This window comes from Bacillus rossius, chromosome 2 (assembly GCF_032445375.1).
Source record: "Bacillus rossius redtenbacheri isolate Brsri chromosome 2, Brsri_v3, whole genome shotgun sequence".
In the NCBI taxonomy this organism is placed as follows: domain Eukaryota; kingdom Metazoa; phylum Arthropoda; class Insecta; order Phasmatodea; family Bacillidae; genus Bacillus; species Bacillus rossius.
The window spans coordinates 81,079,041-81,095,950 of record NC_086331.1 but is presented as its reverse complement, the minus strand read 5'-3'; the positions used below and the strand labels follow the sequence as shown (position 1 = coordinate 81,095,950).

The 16,910-nt window shown below is 35.0% G+C and overlaps 1 long non-coding RNA gene across 1 annotated transcript; it reads left to right on the top strand.

Annotated features, from left to right (window-relative positions):
* Nucleotides 1–11,032: 11,032 nt before the first annotated feature.
* LOC134528791 (uncharacterized) lies at nucleotides 11,033–13,360 on the top strand. Its single transcript, XR_010074422.1, has 2 exons — nucleotides 11,033–11,369; nucleotides 12,453–13,360. It is a non-coding gene; the product is annotated as an uncharacterized LOC134528791 (long non-coding RNA).
* Nucleotides 13,361–16,910: the final 3,550 nt, after the last annotated feature.

The following is a 16,910-nucleotide window of genomic DNA, read 5'->3' as shown; positions in this document are numbered from 1 at the left end:
TCACTTGCAGGCAATAGCTTCACCCGCCCATTACAGGCCTCTAAAAAACCATTTTACTTCTCCGTTAAAAAGTGAAATATGAAAATTCAACAACGAGGTCCTAAACACAAAATATAAGGCTTTTTATTTAACCTAAAAAATTTGTAATTTAAAAACATTTTTTAAAATTATTATAGGTCAAACAAAGTTCATATTTCAGAAAATGGCGTTATATTATAACGACTCCAGGACTCATACCAAGTATTGGCCGAACATCAGCCATATACCAAATGAAAGCTGTCACCTTACTTAACAAAATATACTGTTCAGAATTTTAGTCTGGGCCGACACTTTTAATGCTGATGGACAGCAACAAGATCGCGCGCCCAGTTTCACTTGCAGGCAATAGCTTCACCCGCCCATTACAGGACCTGAAAAAACCATTTTATTTCTCTGTTTTAAACTGAATTATAAAAATCCACCTACAAGGTCCTAAACGCAAGATATGGCGCATTGTATTTAATTTAAAAACTTAGTATTTGTTAATAGTATTATTAAAATTATTTAAGGTCAAAAAAGGTACATATTTCAAAAACTTGCATTATATTAAAACGACTCCAGTACTCATACCAAGTATTGGCCGAACATCAGCCATATACCAAATGAAAGCTGTCACCTTACTTAACAAAATATACTGTTCAGAATTTTTGTCTGGGTCGACACTTTTAATGCCGACGGACAGCAACAAGATTGCGCGCCCAGTTTTATTTGCAGGCAATAGCTTCACCCGCCCATTACAGGCCTTGAAAAAACCAGTTTACTTCTCTGTTAAAATGTGAAAAATGAAAATCCAACAACGAGGTCCTAAACACAATATGTGAGGCTTTTTATTTAAACTAAAAAATTTGTATTTTTAAAAACATTATTTAAAGTTATTTAAGGTAAAACAAAGTACATATTTCAAAAACTTGCATTATATTAAAACGACTCCAGTACTCGTACCAAGTATTGGCCGAACATCAGCCATATACCAAATGAAAGCTGTCACCTTACTTAACAAAATATACTGTTCAGAATTTTTGTCTGGGCCGACACTTTTAATGCCGACGGACAGTAACAAGATCGCGCGCCCAGTTTTACTTGCAGGCAATAGCTTCATGCGCCCATTACAGGACCTGAAAAAACCATTTTATTTCTCTGTTTTAAACTGAAATATAAAAATCCACCTACAAGGTCCTAAACGCAAGATGTGAGGCTTTTTATTAAACTAAAAAATTTGTATTTTTAAAAACATTATTTAAAGTTATTTAAGGTAAAACAAAGTACATATTTCAGAAAATGGCATTATATTATAACGACTCCAGGACTCATACCATGTATTGGCCGAACATCAGCCATATACCAACTGAAAGCTGTCACCTTACTTAACAAAATATACTGTTCAGAATTTTTGTCTGGGCCGACAGTTTTAATGCCGACGGACAGCAACAAGATCGCGCGCCCAGTTTTACTTGCAGGCAATAGCTTCATGCGCCCATTACAGGACCTGAAAAAACCATTTTATTTCTCTGTTTTAAACTGAAATATAAAAACCTTCCTACAAGGTCCTAAACGCAAGATATGGCGCTTTGTATTTAATTTAAAAACTTAGTATTTGTTAATAGTATTATTAAAATTATTTAAGGTCAAATAAGGTACATATTTCAAATACTTGCATTATATTAAAACGACTCCAGGACTCATACCATGTATTGGCCGAACATCAGCCATATACCAACTGAAAGCTGTCACCTTACTTAACAAAATATACTGTTCAGAATTTTTGTCTGGGCCGACAGTTTTAATGCCGACGGACAGCAACAAGATCGCGCGCCCAGTTTTACTTGCAGGCAATAGCTTCATGCGCCCATTACAGGACCTGAAAAAACCATTTTATTTCTCTGTTTTAAACTGAAATATAAAAACCTTCCTACAAGGTCCTAAACGCAAGATATGGCGCTTTGTATTTAATTTAAAAACTTAGTATTTGTTAATAGTATTATTAAAATTATTTAAGGTCAAATAAGGTACATATTTCAAATACTTGCATTATATTAAAACGACTCCAGTACTCATACCAAGTATTGGCCGAACATCAGCCATATACCAAATGAAAGCTGTCACCTTACTTAACAAAATATTCTGTTCAGAATTTTTGTCTGGGCCGACAGTTTTAATGCCGACGGACAGCAACAAGATCGCGCGCCCAGTTTTACTTGCAGGCAATAGCTTCACCCGCCCATTACAGGACCTGAAAAAACCATTTTTTTCTCCGTTCAGAAACTGAAATAAAAAATTCCAACTACGGGATCCTAAACTAAATGTGTAAGGCTTGTTATTTAACTAATTGTATTAGTATCCTTAACAGTATTTTTTTATATATTTAAGGTCTAACAAGGTACATATTTCAAAAACTGGCATTATATGATAACGAGTCTAGGACTGATAGCAAGTATTGGTCGAACATCAGCCATGTATCAAATGAATGCTGAAATCTTTCTTAACAAAATATTCCTATCATAATTTTTTACTTGGCCGACACTTTTAATGCCGACGGTCCTCAACAAGTTCTTACGCCCTGTTTTCCTTGCAGGCAATAGCTTCACCCGACAAATATGTTGATATTTTTATTTATTTCATTATATTTGAACCACTATTATAGATTTTATTATTTATTGCATACTTAATTATTGTATATAAGTTTTTGATATGTCTTACTAATACTGCAAGGGGTGGAAAATTTTCAATCTGCGCTGCCATCGGAAGAGGACGTGTTGTGGAGCTGCTCCAAGGGTTTATGACGAGCGCAACGACCCGACCTTTCAAAGTATAAAGAAAGGTTTCCTTTCTGCTAAGACGCTCAGGCTATAAAAGTGTCAACTCATCTATAAACTTATAGTCACCCGACTTGGCTACACCCGGGAAGCTAACATCCCTATAGCCTTCTTGTCGTCGGGCGTACATTCGCTAGCTCCGCTCGCGCGTGCTGTCGGCCGGGAGTGCCCTGCGTCCTTTGGGAATCACCTAAGGCGTGCAGTTCACCGAAGGGGAGTTGATGCGGGAACCGTAGCGTTTACTCACGGCATGCGCGGGGTGTGTCGCCCTGCCCAGGCCCTTGTCTAGGAAATACAAAAAGAATCACAAATCTGTGAAAAATTTGTCCATAGCTGAATTTCTGCCAATTGTTAGAGTTGACTATGCTTAATAACATACCTGAAGTTTACCGTTGTAGACCTTATGCGTATCACCGAAAACGTGCAGTTAAGTCCTAGAAGTTAGAGTCTTACAGCAGTCCATTAAAATGATTCCCGTTTACGCAGTTAATAACGTAGACTCTCTGTAAGTGCATAAAAATAATCCAGATACACTATTCAACACGATCACGTTAAAAAAATTCAATGTTGAATAAAAAGTTGAAACAAAGTCGATAACGTTATTGATTATGTTTTTTTTTTAAACATTCATTGAAATAAAAGTATGATTTACATACAAAACAAGGGTCGGCGTGTGTGCCGTCCTGCGGCGGTGCTTTGGTCGCAGCAAGCCGGCGCGACGAGCGTTGCACGCGACCTTCATGGCCAAGTTTCAAAGTTCCGAAGATTTAGTTTAGGGATTGCTGCAGATATGTTACGTTTATTCAATTTAACAAAAAATCAGTTAAATTATCGCAAATAAGATAATAATCTAATATTTTTTCTTAAGTTATGATGGCTCCATAAAGTTGCAATAAACAATTTTGTTAGAACTTGTCAACAGGAACACCCAAAAATACCAAGTTTAACAATTATGTATACAAATATCTAAAAAAAATTGGGAAAGCTTTCCTTCTCATAAAGAACGATTTAAGCTTTTATTTTTTATTTGACTAAATCTGTTTGAAATGGGAAAATCGAAACACTAATGAACTTTAAAGTAATAACTCTAGGCATCGGACGCATGACGTCACATTTGAGATGAGGCACAATATCAATATTTGAGAGCATGTTTTCAGTTCGTAAACTTAAAAAAAAATGCTTTAGTAAAGACTGAAAAACCAGATTAGAAAAACTAAGTAAAGAATTCAAAATTAATACCAATACTAATCAACAAATAAATATATGATAGTTATTGTCTTATTCTATTACTTCAGTAACGTAATCTATTTTTTATCCAGGCTTCATGGTCTATTAGAAACAAAACATTTACAGTTTTCATAGCGCCCATAAAGGTTTGTGGTTTTTATCTTAGGTAAATATTTTCATTCTGATGTATTGTAATAAAATCAAATAAACTTTTGCATCTACTTACATTAGTTAATTGGAGGAATTTACTAGCGATTTTTATCTTTATTTTTAATATCTTTGTTGCCTGTGACTAAAACACTCCAACACAAACGACTTTAGCATGAAGCCTAGAGCAGTACACATTGCGACGCTCTAACGGCTCTAGCGACCCAATAGGTTATTGTAGACAACTAAATATATACCATTTAAAAACTAATAAATATCAAGAAACTTAATTTAAAAGACTTTCAAGTTCCTGTAGTTTATATATATATATATATATATATATATATATATATATTAATTCCTGCGATTTTGTAAAAAAAAAAACATTTCGCAAAATTTTGTTGATACAACTTTCTTATTTTGCATTATATATATATATATATATATATTAATTCCTGCGATTTTGTAAAAATTTGTGTATATATATATATACACACACACTTCTAAACTTTCAAAAGTATAAAAGATTTTGAAAACTAATTTTATGTGATAACTGAGAAGATACAATAATAAAAACGTTTGTAGAATTCATATTTGTAGAGCGCAACAAGGAGCTAAGATTTAGGACATAACCGCTAGTTTTCTGAGTGATGCACAAGGTATGGGGCGATAAACTGTTGATATGTTACTACAGAACGTTGATTCTAACTCTACTAAATAAATTCAGCGTTTATGTTTTTTTTATATTAAAAGTGTTAGTTTCCTAAGAGCTAAATTCACCGCAGCCCAAGTGACTTCAGCACCTCCCGCAGTAGAATAGGCCTACACATTACGCCGCTCGGAACGCTTCAGCGCCAGCGGGCAGATCAATGGAGTCACACTCTTAAGCAATATACCATTTGTTAAAGCTTAAAAAATATGCAACTTCGTTGGTTTAAATGAATTTTACGTGGGGCCTTTCATGTTTATGTAATTGTATTTTTATTTTCTTAAATTAAAAAAAAATTGGTTGTCTGTAAAGTCGGTTTATGGACGATAGTTTAACGTGACGTCATAACAAAATATTGATGAAATGATTGCATACTTTTATGAATAAAATTGAATCAATTTTATTGAATTATCACTATTTTGTATTGATACAAAGAAGGAGTGAAATGAAATCTACTACCTATTTAATGAAAATATATTTAATCTTTATAAATGTGTTTGTTTTTAACAATTGAAGTTAAGTTCCTAGAACATTTTGGGCTTCATTATGAGATTATACTATAGAAATTGCATTTACAAAATTTATTTTTGTGGGTCAATGCAAGAAATTGTAACTTAGGCCTTAACTGCACGATTTTGGTACAACGCACAGGGTTTGCAGCGGTAAACTTTTGATATGTTACTAAGAAATATTGATACTGCTGCTGTACAAAATTTCAGGTTTTATGTAATTTTCCATATGTTAAAAAACTTTGTTTCCTAAGACCAAAATTTGTTCCAACCCGAGCGACTTAAGTACCCACACGGTAGGATACACACTACGACGCTCGGAACCTTTCAGAGGCCCGGTCAGTTGAGTCAGAGAATTAACCAATATACCATTTTAAAGCTTTAAAAATATGCAACAACGTTTGTAAAAGTGATTATTACGGCGGACCATATATCTTTATGTTAATCGTGTTTTTAATTCTTTCGTTGTGAATAAAAGACACTTCTTATTACTTCATCGATTAATATCGTACCTTTAGTATTAACATTTTGAAAATGTTTTAACATAAATGTGTAAAATGGTGTTTCTAGATTATTTGGATGCATTTACGGAGAGTCTACGTTAATAACTGCGTATACGCGAATCATTTTAATGAACTGCTGTAAGTCGCTGCCATCTAGGACTTAACTGCACGTTTTCGGTGATACGTACAAGGTCTACAGCAGTAAACTTTCGGTATGTTATTAAGCATAGTAGGCTCTACCACTGTGCAAAAATTCAGCTTTGGGCAAATTTTTCACAGATTGAAAGCTTTGTTTCGTGGACGACTCGGGGTGCTCGCCTCGCAACAAGAACCGGGGGCGACAGCTGCAGGCACTCTGGAGCCGGGGCGCCCGCCCGGGCTGTGTGCCTGCGGGGAGGGCGTAGAGGCAGTCAGTCACGCCCTGGAGGTTTCCAATACAGGAGCTCTTTGTTGGGAATATAGTGAATACCAACTCGCGGACAATTCGGCGGAAGTCGCTGTTGTATCGTCGGCCCTGAGAAGATCAGTGGAAGCCGATTTTTCAAGTCGATAATGGGAAAGGAACGAGAATATTATAATAATACAAATTTGACAAAAAGTTGCGTGTAAAATGTTACACTACCAAAGCGTTGTGCTCTTATTTATGACAACTTGGTATTGTTCTACGTGGTGAGAACAAAACATGCAACACGCTTTGTTGCTGGTAAGACGAGAGTCGTAGCGCCAAGGTGCCATCCTTAAGGACGCGGTTCAGGTGTATAATACATTTTCTGCCATTGCGATAGTTCACTGTTATTCTATTTGAAAACGGGAAAACTTCTATTGCTGCCTATTCGAAGACTTAACTTTGCTATTGCAATTAAAGCTAACGATAATTAGATAAAATAACTTTTAACTCTAAAAATAGGAGCTAGAGTATGAGTCAAAATGCTGTCAATCAGTGTTGTTATGTAACAGATACCTAACATTTTATTCATACATGATAATCAAAATATGTAGTTTCATTGTTTTTCTAAAGTATTATCCCTAAAGTCTCCTACAGATACAATTGGATCATAGTGCTCCATTAATGAGGAAATAATTATTTTCTTTATTTTGGTGAATACATGTGATGACAAAATTAAAATTTTTAAGTGAAATAAGTATAAATACTGCTAAGAGTAAAAGAAGTTTTATGGATTACTTAGATGCTTTGTGCGTTTCCTTTTTTTTCTTAACCTAACTAAAACCAAATGTATTTGGGAGGGGTCTGGGTTAGGGAGAGACCTAGGTCCGTCTCAGGCCGAAGCCTATACGCTCTAATCATGCAGGGGTTAGCCATGCAGGAGAGGTCGCATGCATCATGTGCTAGGAGGGAATTGGTCAGCCATGGCCACCATTAGTGCCATGACAAACTCCCCTCACTGACTACTCTAGACTAACACTAGATAAGGTGGGCCCAGGTGAAGCCTCTATTGACAGAGGGAAAACCCTGGGTTCATTCATGCTGGATGCAAAATTAATGTATTAATTAACAAGCAGGTTGGTTACGGGAACAGAAGGGTTGTTCTGGAAGAAGAGTTGGACAGAGTAAAAAAGCACTACTAAGCGAAGGTGGTGAGCTTGGACTGTTTGGTCCGTGTTCCCGCCATGATGCCAGCCAGCACACATTCTTAAACTAGAAATATCAGTATGAATGTGTACATGTGTATGGGATTATTCTTGGGCGCTTCGCCATTCAAGGTCTCAGGAGACCAAAAAAGTGGAAAATCAGACGATAATTCGAGCCCTGCTGGGCCGAAACACGACAGTATTTTTCGCCTACACGGAAGGACCTACAGGGAGGGCTGCGTCGGTGTTGGGCGTTGTATGTCAATTAGAACCATATTATACTTAATAATACTTAATACTATGAGCTGCCAGCTTAGGATTGCAAGAACTGTGCTTTTTCGCTCCGCGCGCATTGGCTGGCAGTCTGCGCGGCCAATCACGCGCGACTATGGCGGCCGGTGGGCAAGGAGCGATTTCGGCCGCTTATATTTTTGTCTTACGTCCGGATAAAAATTTCCGAGCGATAAAACATGTGGGTTTTAACTATTTACGCATTTATCGTAAAATGTTTCTGGGGTTCGAATGTAAAAGTCTTGCAAAGTTTCCGTGTCCGTTTCACAATGCAAGGCTTCTGTAGGGTAATACATTGGAGCGTCTGTAGCTATTCGAATACATTTATTCTGAATTCGCTGCAGCTTTAATAAATGTGTTTTCGCAGTGGTTGCCCAGACTGGGGCTGCGTACGTAATAATAGGGTGAATCAGTGTTTTGTAGAGCACAGTAAACCGTTCGTTACTGTGCCTCCACATCGCCTGCTCATTACTGGATATAGTGAGCTTAGTCTAACCTCAGCTTGAATTCTCTAGGCATCTATATGATGGTGCCAGAGAAGCTTCCTGTCCATGTGGACGCCTAGATATTTTACGACGTCCTTGTGTGGGATTTGTTCGCCAAACAAACGTATTTATGGCCTGTGTTCTACAGGTGGAAGATTTCCGCGAGTAAACACAATAGCTTCGGACATCGTTGTGTTCACTTTGCTAAGCCAGGTCGTACACCATTGCTAGCACACAGCTAATGCATCCGTTTTTTTTCCTAGCCTAATTTAATCTAAGCTAATGCAGTCTGGTAGTGGCTAGGTGAAGTGTGTATGATCTGCTATACAGAAACGTGTCGTTTGCATAGCACATAGCAGCCTAACTTCACTAGGCGGTGTTCGGGGCGTGGAAAATCTCTAGAAGGCTATATATGTTAAATAGAACAGGGCCTAGAATACTGCCCTGTGGTACGCCTGCTCTTATTTGTTTGATGTCAGACATAGTTCTTTAAGTTGATACTGTAAACGTTCTGTCTTCTAGGTAGGACGCGACTAGCTTGGTATAGCAGACCAGGAAATTTGTTTGATATAGTTTGTATAGATTAGCCCCGCGTTATAAACTCTGTCGAAGGCTTTTTCTACGTCTAAAAACGTCGCAACTACATAATCTTTTACGTTGAAGGCGCTTGTTATCTCTTCAGTGAGGCGTATGAGTTGGTGCACTGTCAAGTGATTACTGCGAAAAATCGAATGGCCTAAGTGTACAGGCCTGCCCGATCCGCGGACGAATATTTTCACGTTCTGCGCGCATACTTTTCGTTGGTGATACTGCCTACGAGCGCGGGTTTGAATGGTAGTTTGATGATATGAATTGACAAACTGCTAGACTGTGTGTAATATAGTTACCCAAATAACACTAAAACAACAAAAATGAATTAAATAATAAATAACCATCTCTTTTAAAACTATAACGTGTCAGAACTGAGTGTTATTGTGCAAACAAAGACTAATTTTAGCAAAGATTATTGCACGAAGTAAGGGAGGTAGGGTTATATGAATGGTCAAAATAAGTTTTTATAGCAACTGATCTTGAGAAAATGATTTTTTTGTTTGTGTAGGCCTCAACTTTGACAGCTGAGTAAAGTTTATTTAAACAAAGGCACAGCATTTCAATAAGTGTTTTATTTTTTAATGAATTTCTGAATTATAACCTTGTCACAAATTTTTATGTAGGATACATACAGATGCAAGTTTATTATAAACTGAACTATTAGTATTAATGTTTATACGTTTCATTTAGAAAATAAATTTAGCTCATATTGTTACATGAATTAATATATCTGATACGCTTACTTGCGTTATTAAAATAACTTGCATTAACTTCGGAACAATTGTAACGTGTCCCAAATTTTCGGTTGTAAACGCAAACCAAATATTTTCATTTAATTATATTATTAATTGATGTCATGTTATGTTGATAGAACTAACAAAAAACGGCGAAATATAAATTCAAATTTTTGATATTCGTGCTTTATTGTTTGGCTATTTATTTTGGCAATTTTTCATAGTTTAAGCACTTATGAAAATATTTACATAAAATTCTTATAAATGTTTTTTGAGATTCTTTAATTATGTGTGATGATTCTGCTAATATTTGTTGAGATAATTGAGGTAGATTACCGGTATTTTACCATTGGTTTTGTATTTTGTATTACGTTAGCTACTTTTAAAATACTTTTAAGTCATTTGGATGGTTGGTTAAGTTTTGTTAGCTTAATTTAAAACATTGTTTAATCGTGTGAATGGCTGGAGGGATAAGGTAATTTAATTTCGAACACTGTTCAATTATTTGAATGATTGGTTGTATACAATATTCATTTAAAATACTGTATATTGGTGTAAATGTTTGGGTAAGTTACGTTAGCCACATTAAAAATACTTAACGGCGTTCTTCGGGATAGGTGTTATTCAAAAAACCATTAAATGTTCTTAATGGAGAACCTTCTCTAGAAAATTAGCATTACTTGAAATAGGGATAACAATCTGCAGGTAGAGAAGTAAAGATTGTGTTAGGTAAGTTCCGGGAAGAGGAGTGGCAGATTTAGCATTTAAAACTGCAGAATAAAAAGTACGAATTTTTGAAAAATTTAAATATTTAAGCTTTGTGAAACGATTAATAACCATGCAACATTTTTAAATAATCAATATTAATATTACAAGAGTGACATATTTTTAATTATATAATCTTGATTTTTGAAATAAATGCTTTTTTTTTCGGATGAGGTTGTACTAACCAGCGAAATGATTTTTTTTCCGTATCTAAACTACCGCGTTATTATTTTCCTGCCTAGTATTTTGTTAGTACAATATATAGTACACAATATATAGTGCACAAAATAATTTATTACGGTTGTGGCAAACAACAGTTAACTGGTGTCACTGCTACAAAAGTTTAACATTATTTAGCCAAACTTGTGTTGTGAATGTATTACACTGAAATAAATAATAAAATCACTTCAGGCTATATAAAAAAAAAGATTGTCAAAATTAAATGATATCGTAGCTTTCGTCCATTCGAAACCTAAATTGGGCGGAGACAAAACAAAATACAGAAAAAAACTTATTTTGTAATAAATGAGGCAATAAAATTAGTTATAGGTATCTAATTTCTTAATTTATTTACTTGAATGAAAATAAATTTGCCATTAGAATCATCATTTGTTGATAACCACCGTTCTAACAAAATGTAAAACTCAGATTAACGTATATTTCCGTATACATAGCCTACTTTAGCAAAATATCTCCAGAGTGACGTCACAAATTGCTAGCCAGTGAAAGAGAAAGGTGCGCAAAAGGATACATATATAACTTCACGATGATTCACCCGTTATGTTCACAGTTGACAGAACAGAAGAACGAATGAATATCAAGCAATGATTTGTGTAACATTTTCTTAAGTGTTATGAGTACGTAATAAATATTCTCGCAGAAACTGTATGGTGTTATGTAGGCTGAAGTATCTATTTATTCGATTTTTTATTTATTAGAAAACAATTTGATCCGATTTCCGCATAGGTAGTTGAGAAGTGTAATTAGGATAAGAAATTTTAAGCTCAATATTGTGCTAAAACAGATTAAGATAAATTGTAATTGGAACCGAATTAGGGGTTCATATGTAAAAATACAAATGTTTGTTAAGTGACACAATATTTCTGTAAACCTTTGTGTTCTGTACCATTACAAGAAGGAACAACCATATTTCTATACATTTGAGAATAATAACAGTAGTATTACAGAATTATTTTTATTTGGTTTCATATAGAACTTCTATAAGCACTCGAACTATGGTCAATGGACTGGGAATGTTGCGTTTAATGCCGATTATAATTTGTTGTGTTTGTTGCCAGCCAAACTTGTTTAACTATATGATAGAACCTTACACTTAGTACGTGTGGTTTCCAAGTGATGTTATGTTCTCTGGATTATGTAATTACAGTTTCCCTTATACGAATGTACCGAACAAATATAAAGTGTTGTGGTGTATACCACCATTGAAATATAAGAAACCTCTTAGTTAACACTAGGAAAATAACAAATGCAAGTGACAAGTAGCTCATTTGACATTGAACAAGAGGATCGTTCCAAAGAGAGGTTGCACCCTCCTTCCTGAGCGAGCCTTTTGTGACGTTGCAAGTTGTTTCTTGTTTTATTACAAAGAAAAATTGAAAAAGTAAGCCATAAATTGCACCATTTTAAAACATATTTGCAACATTGCAAATAATTGCTTGAATATCTTTCACACTTGGGGTTGGCTAATGACTAAATTTCGAATAAAATTTTCTATTTACTCATTGATATAACGTTACGTTAACCATGCAAGCACATTTGTTGAAATGCAGCATGTACTTTGTATGGTGTATTGTATGGTGTACAATTAACAGCATCTTTCATGTACTTTATTTTAATAATTCTTGGGAATTTTTTTTCCAGAACTAATTGATATGTTCTCGCCCCTTAAATACAGGTAACGAGATGCTGGCCCGTTACCATCACATGCAAGGTCTCAATAGTATATAAACAACATTATTCTAATGTATTGTTATTGTGGTGACTAGCGAATGAATGCAGCAGATTCCAACTCTTCAGAATTGTTTCCAGTAGACGCAGCGTCGCACTGCGTGGCTGCGACTGGTTGATAATCGCTGGCTCCTCTGTGACATTGTGGGCATTGGTGAATCAAGCTTGTCGTGAATGTCAGTGCGCTTGCAAACTGACTCCCCTGCTGCAGCTCATACACCGGTCGTCACTGGATTCTGATGTACTTTGTAATAATTAAGATAGTTTCTGAACCAGAACAGTTGATAAGCTACGGTCCTGAATCAAAAAAGGTAAATTTAAAATGAGTCGTAACTTTATCTTTGAGCCTCATTTAGAAAATGTTAACATACTCACCTTTCATTGTTAGGTACATATTTTTTTACACAATCCCGCATAACCCTGCAAGTTATAAAAATTCTTCCAATGTATGAATTTCCCAATTACATACATATTGATAATGCCGAATGTGGACTTTATATATATATACACATGCATACTTACACATATATGTATAATAATTGAAAGAAAATGTTTGCTTCAATGTCTCCCCTATAAATAATAAATGAATTACCTATATGATTAAATATCCGTGTTCTTAGTGGATATAACTAGGAAAATCTGCATAATTTGTATGTATTTTGGTAGTTATTAAAAAAGTACAATTAAACTTACAATATTATGAATTGTCATACCTCTAATGTTAAATTTTACTCTTGTACCGATAGCACACTGTATCTAAGTAACATAATTAAGATGTCACAGATATAATATTTAATACTTACTAATTTTATTCGACAATGTGTTTCCGATTCATTTGACTTCTTGCAAATGGGTTATAAATTAAGTATAACTCCAGAGACGTACCAAATTAGGTTACCTTGAGAAACTCATGACGTCAGCGTGTATGGTTTATGTGTTAGGGAAAATTTATTCAAATACTGTGTATTAAAAAAGTGCATGACATGGTATATTATTGTTTTATTTTGAAACAATTAACCCCAATTATTGCGAACACCATGGTAATATGCTTAAAAAATGTGTGAACTCTGGAGTGTATGAGAAGTTATTTCCAGGCCGGCCGTCGAATCGTCCGGTTTTAGGATCGAGTATAAATGACAGAACTTCGACTATCATCCCTTTTCTACGTGTGTCTAAAGCCAGTCAGGAGCGTGGAAAACCCCCCCTGAAAAGCCTGACTCGAATGACAATTGAAATGTTTTCCTAACTTAAATTAAACTAAGCTAAAGTGTGTGGGAAAGGGGCCAATTTAAGGTAGGACATAGGCGTGTCTCAGGGCAAACCCTATACACTAGAATAAATACCAATTATTTAAGTTAAATACAAAGCGCCATATATTGCGTTTAGGACCTTGTAGTTGGATTTTTATATTTCAGTTTTAAACGGAGAAATAAAATGGTTTTTTCAGGGCCTGTAATGGGCGAGTGAAGCTATTGCCTGCAAGGAAAACAGGGCACGCGATCTTGTTGCTGTCCGTCGGCATTAAAAGTGTCGGCCCAGACAAAAATTCTGAAAAGTATATTTTGTTAAGAAACGTTACAGCTTTCACTTGGTACATGGCTGATATTCGGCCAATACTTGGTATGAGTCCTGGAGTCGTTTTTATAAAATGCAAGTTTTTGAAATATGTACCTTCTTTGACCTTATATATTTTAAAGAATACTATTAATAAATACTATTTTTTTTAGTTAAATACAAAGCGTCATATCTTGCGTTTAGGACCTTGTAGTTGGATTTTTATATTTCAGTTTTAAACGGAGAAATAAAATGGTTTTTTCAGGTCCTGTAATGGGCGGGTGAAGCTATTGCCTGCAAGGAAAACAGGGCACGCGATCTTGTTGCTGTCCGTCGGCATTAAAAGTGTCGGCCCAGACAAAAATTCTGAAAAGTATATTTTGTTAAGAAACGTTACAGCTTTCACTTGGTACATGGCTTATATTCGGCCAATACTTGGTATGAGTCCTGGAGTCGTTTTAATATAAAGTAAGTTTTTGAAATATGTACCTTTTTCGACCTTAAATAATTTTAATAATACTATTAACAAATACTAAGTTTTTAAATTAAATACAAAGCGCCATATCTTTCGTTTAGTATCTTGTAGGTGGATTTTTAAATTTCAGTTTTAAACAGATAAATAAAATGGTTTTTTCAGGTCCTGTAATGGGCGGGTGAAGTTATTGCCTGCAAGTAAAACTGGGCGCGCGATCTTGTTGCTGTCCGTCGGCATTAAAAGTGTCGGCCCAGACAAAAATTCTGAACAGTATATTTTGTTAAGTAAGGTGACAGCTTTCATTTGGTACATGGCTGATGTTCGGCCAATACTTGGTATGAGTCCTGGAGTCGTTTTTATAAAATGCAGGTTTTTGAAATATGTACCATCTTTGACCTTATATAATTTAAAGAATACTATTGATAAATACTATTTTTTTAGTTAAATACAAAGCATATTATATTTCGTTTAGGACCTTGTAGGTGGATTTTTAAATTTCAGTTTTAAACAGATAAATAAAATGGTTTTTTCAGGTCCTGTAATGGGCGGGTGAAGTTATTGCCTGCAAGTAAATCTAAGCGCGCGAACTTGTTGCTGTCCGTCGGCATTAAAACTGTCGGCACAGACAAAAATTCTGAACAGTATATTTTGTTAAGTAAGGTGACAGCTTTCATTTGGTACATGGCTGATGTTCGGCCAATACTTGGTATGAGTCCTGGAGTCGTTTTTATAAAATGCAGGTTTTTGAAATATGTACCTTCTTTGACCTTATATAATTTAAAGAATACTATTAATAAATACTATTTTTTTTAGTTAAATACAAAGCATCTTATCTTGCGTTTAGGACCTTGTAGGTCGAATTTTATATTTCAGTTTTAAACAGAGAAATAAAATGGTTTTTTCAGGTCCTGTAATGGGCGGGTGAAGCTATTGCCTGCAAGTAAATCTAAGCGCGCGAACTTGTTGCTGTCCGTCGGCATTAAAACTGTCGGCCCAGACAAAAATTCTGAACAGTATATTTTGTTAAGAAATGTTACAGCTTTCATTTGGTATATGGCTGATATTCGGCCAATACTTGGTATGAGTCCTGGAGTCGTGTTTATAAAATGCAAATTTTTGAAATATGTACCTTCTTTGACCTTATATAAATTAAAGAATACTATTGATAAATACTATTTTTTTTAGTTAAATACAAAGCATATTATCTTTCGTTTAGGACCTTGTACTTGTATTTATATATTTCAGTTTTAAACGGAGAAATAAAATGGTTTTTTTAGGTCCTGTAATGGGCGGGTGAAGCTATTGCCTGTAAGTAAAACTGGGCGCGCGAACTTGTTGCTGTCCGTCGGCATTAAAAGTGTCGGCCCAGACAAAAATTCTGAACAGTATATTTTGTTAAGAAATGTTACAGCTTTCATTTGGTATATGGCTGATATTCGGCCAATACTTGGTATGAGTCCTGGAGTCGTTTTTATAAAATGCAAATTTTTGAAATATGTACCTTCTTTGACCTTATATAAATTAAAGAATACTATTGATAAATACTATTTTTTTAGTTAAATACAAAGCATATTATCTTTCGTTTAGGACCTTGTAGTTGTATTTATATATTTCAGTTTTAAACGGAGAAATAAAATGGTTTTTTTTAGGTCCTGTAATGGGCGGGTGAAGCTATTGCCTGTAAGTAAAACTGGGCGCGCGAACTTGTTGCTGTCCGTCGGCATTAAAAGTGTTGGCCCAGAAAAAAATTCTGAACAGTATATTTTGTTAAGTAAGGTGACAGCTTTCATTTGGTACATGGCTGATGTTCGGCCAATACTTGGTATGAGTCCTGGAGTCGTTTTAATATAAAGTAAGTTTTTGAAATATGTACCTTTTTCGACCTTAAATAATTTTAATAATACTATTAACAAATACTAAGTTTTTAAATTAAATACAAAGCGCCATATCTTTCTTTTAGTATCTTGTAGGTGGATTTTTAAATTTCAGTTTTAAACAGATAAATAAAATGGTTTTTTCAGGTCCTGTAATGGGCGGGTGAAGTTATTGCCTGCAAGTAAATCTAAGCGCGCGAACTTGTTGCTGTCCGTCGGCATTAAAACTGTCGGCACAGACAAAAATTCTGAACAGTATATTTTGTTAAGTAAGGTGACAGCTTTCATTTGGTACATGGCTGATGTTCGGCCAATACTTGGTATGAGTCCTGGAGTCGTTTTTATAAAATGCAGGTTTTTGAAATATGTACCTTCTTTGACCTTATATAAATTAAAGAATACTATTAATAAATACTATTTTTTTTAGTTAAATACAAAGCATCTTATCTTGCGTTTAGGACCTTGTAGGTCGAATTTTATATTTCAGTTTTAAACAGAGAAATAAAATTGGTTTTTTCAGGTCCTGTAATGGGCGGGTGAAGCTATTGCCTGCAAGTAAATCTAAGCGCGCGAACTTGTTGCTGTCCGTCGGCATTAAAACTGTCGGCCCAGACAAAAATTCTGAACAGTATATTT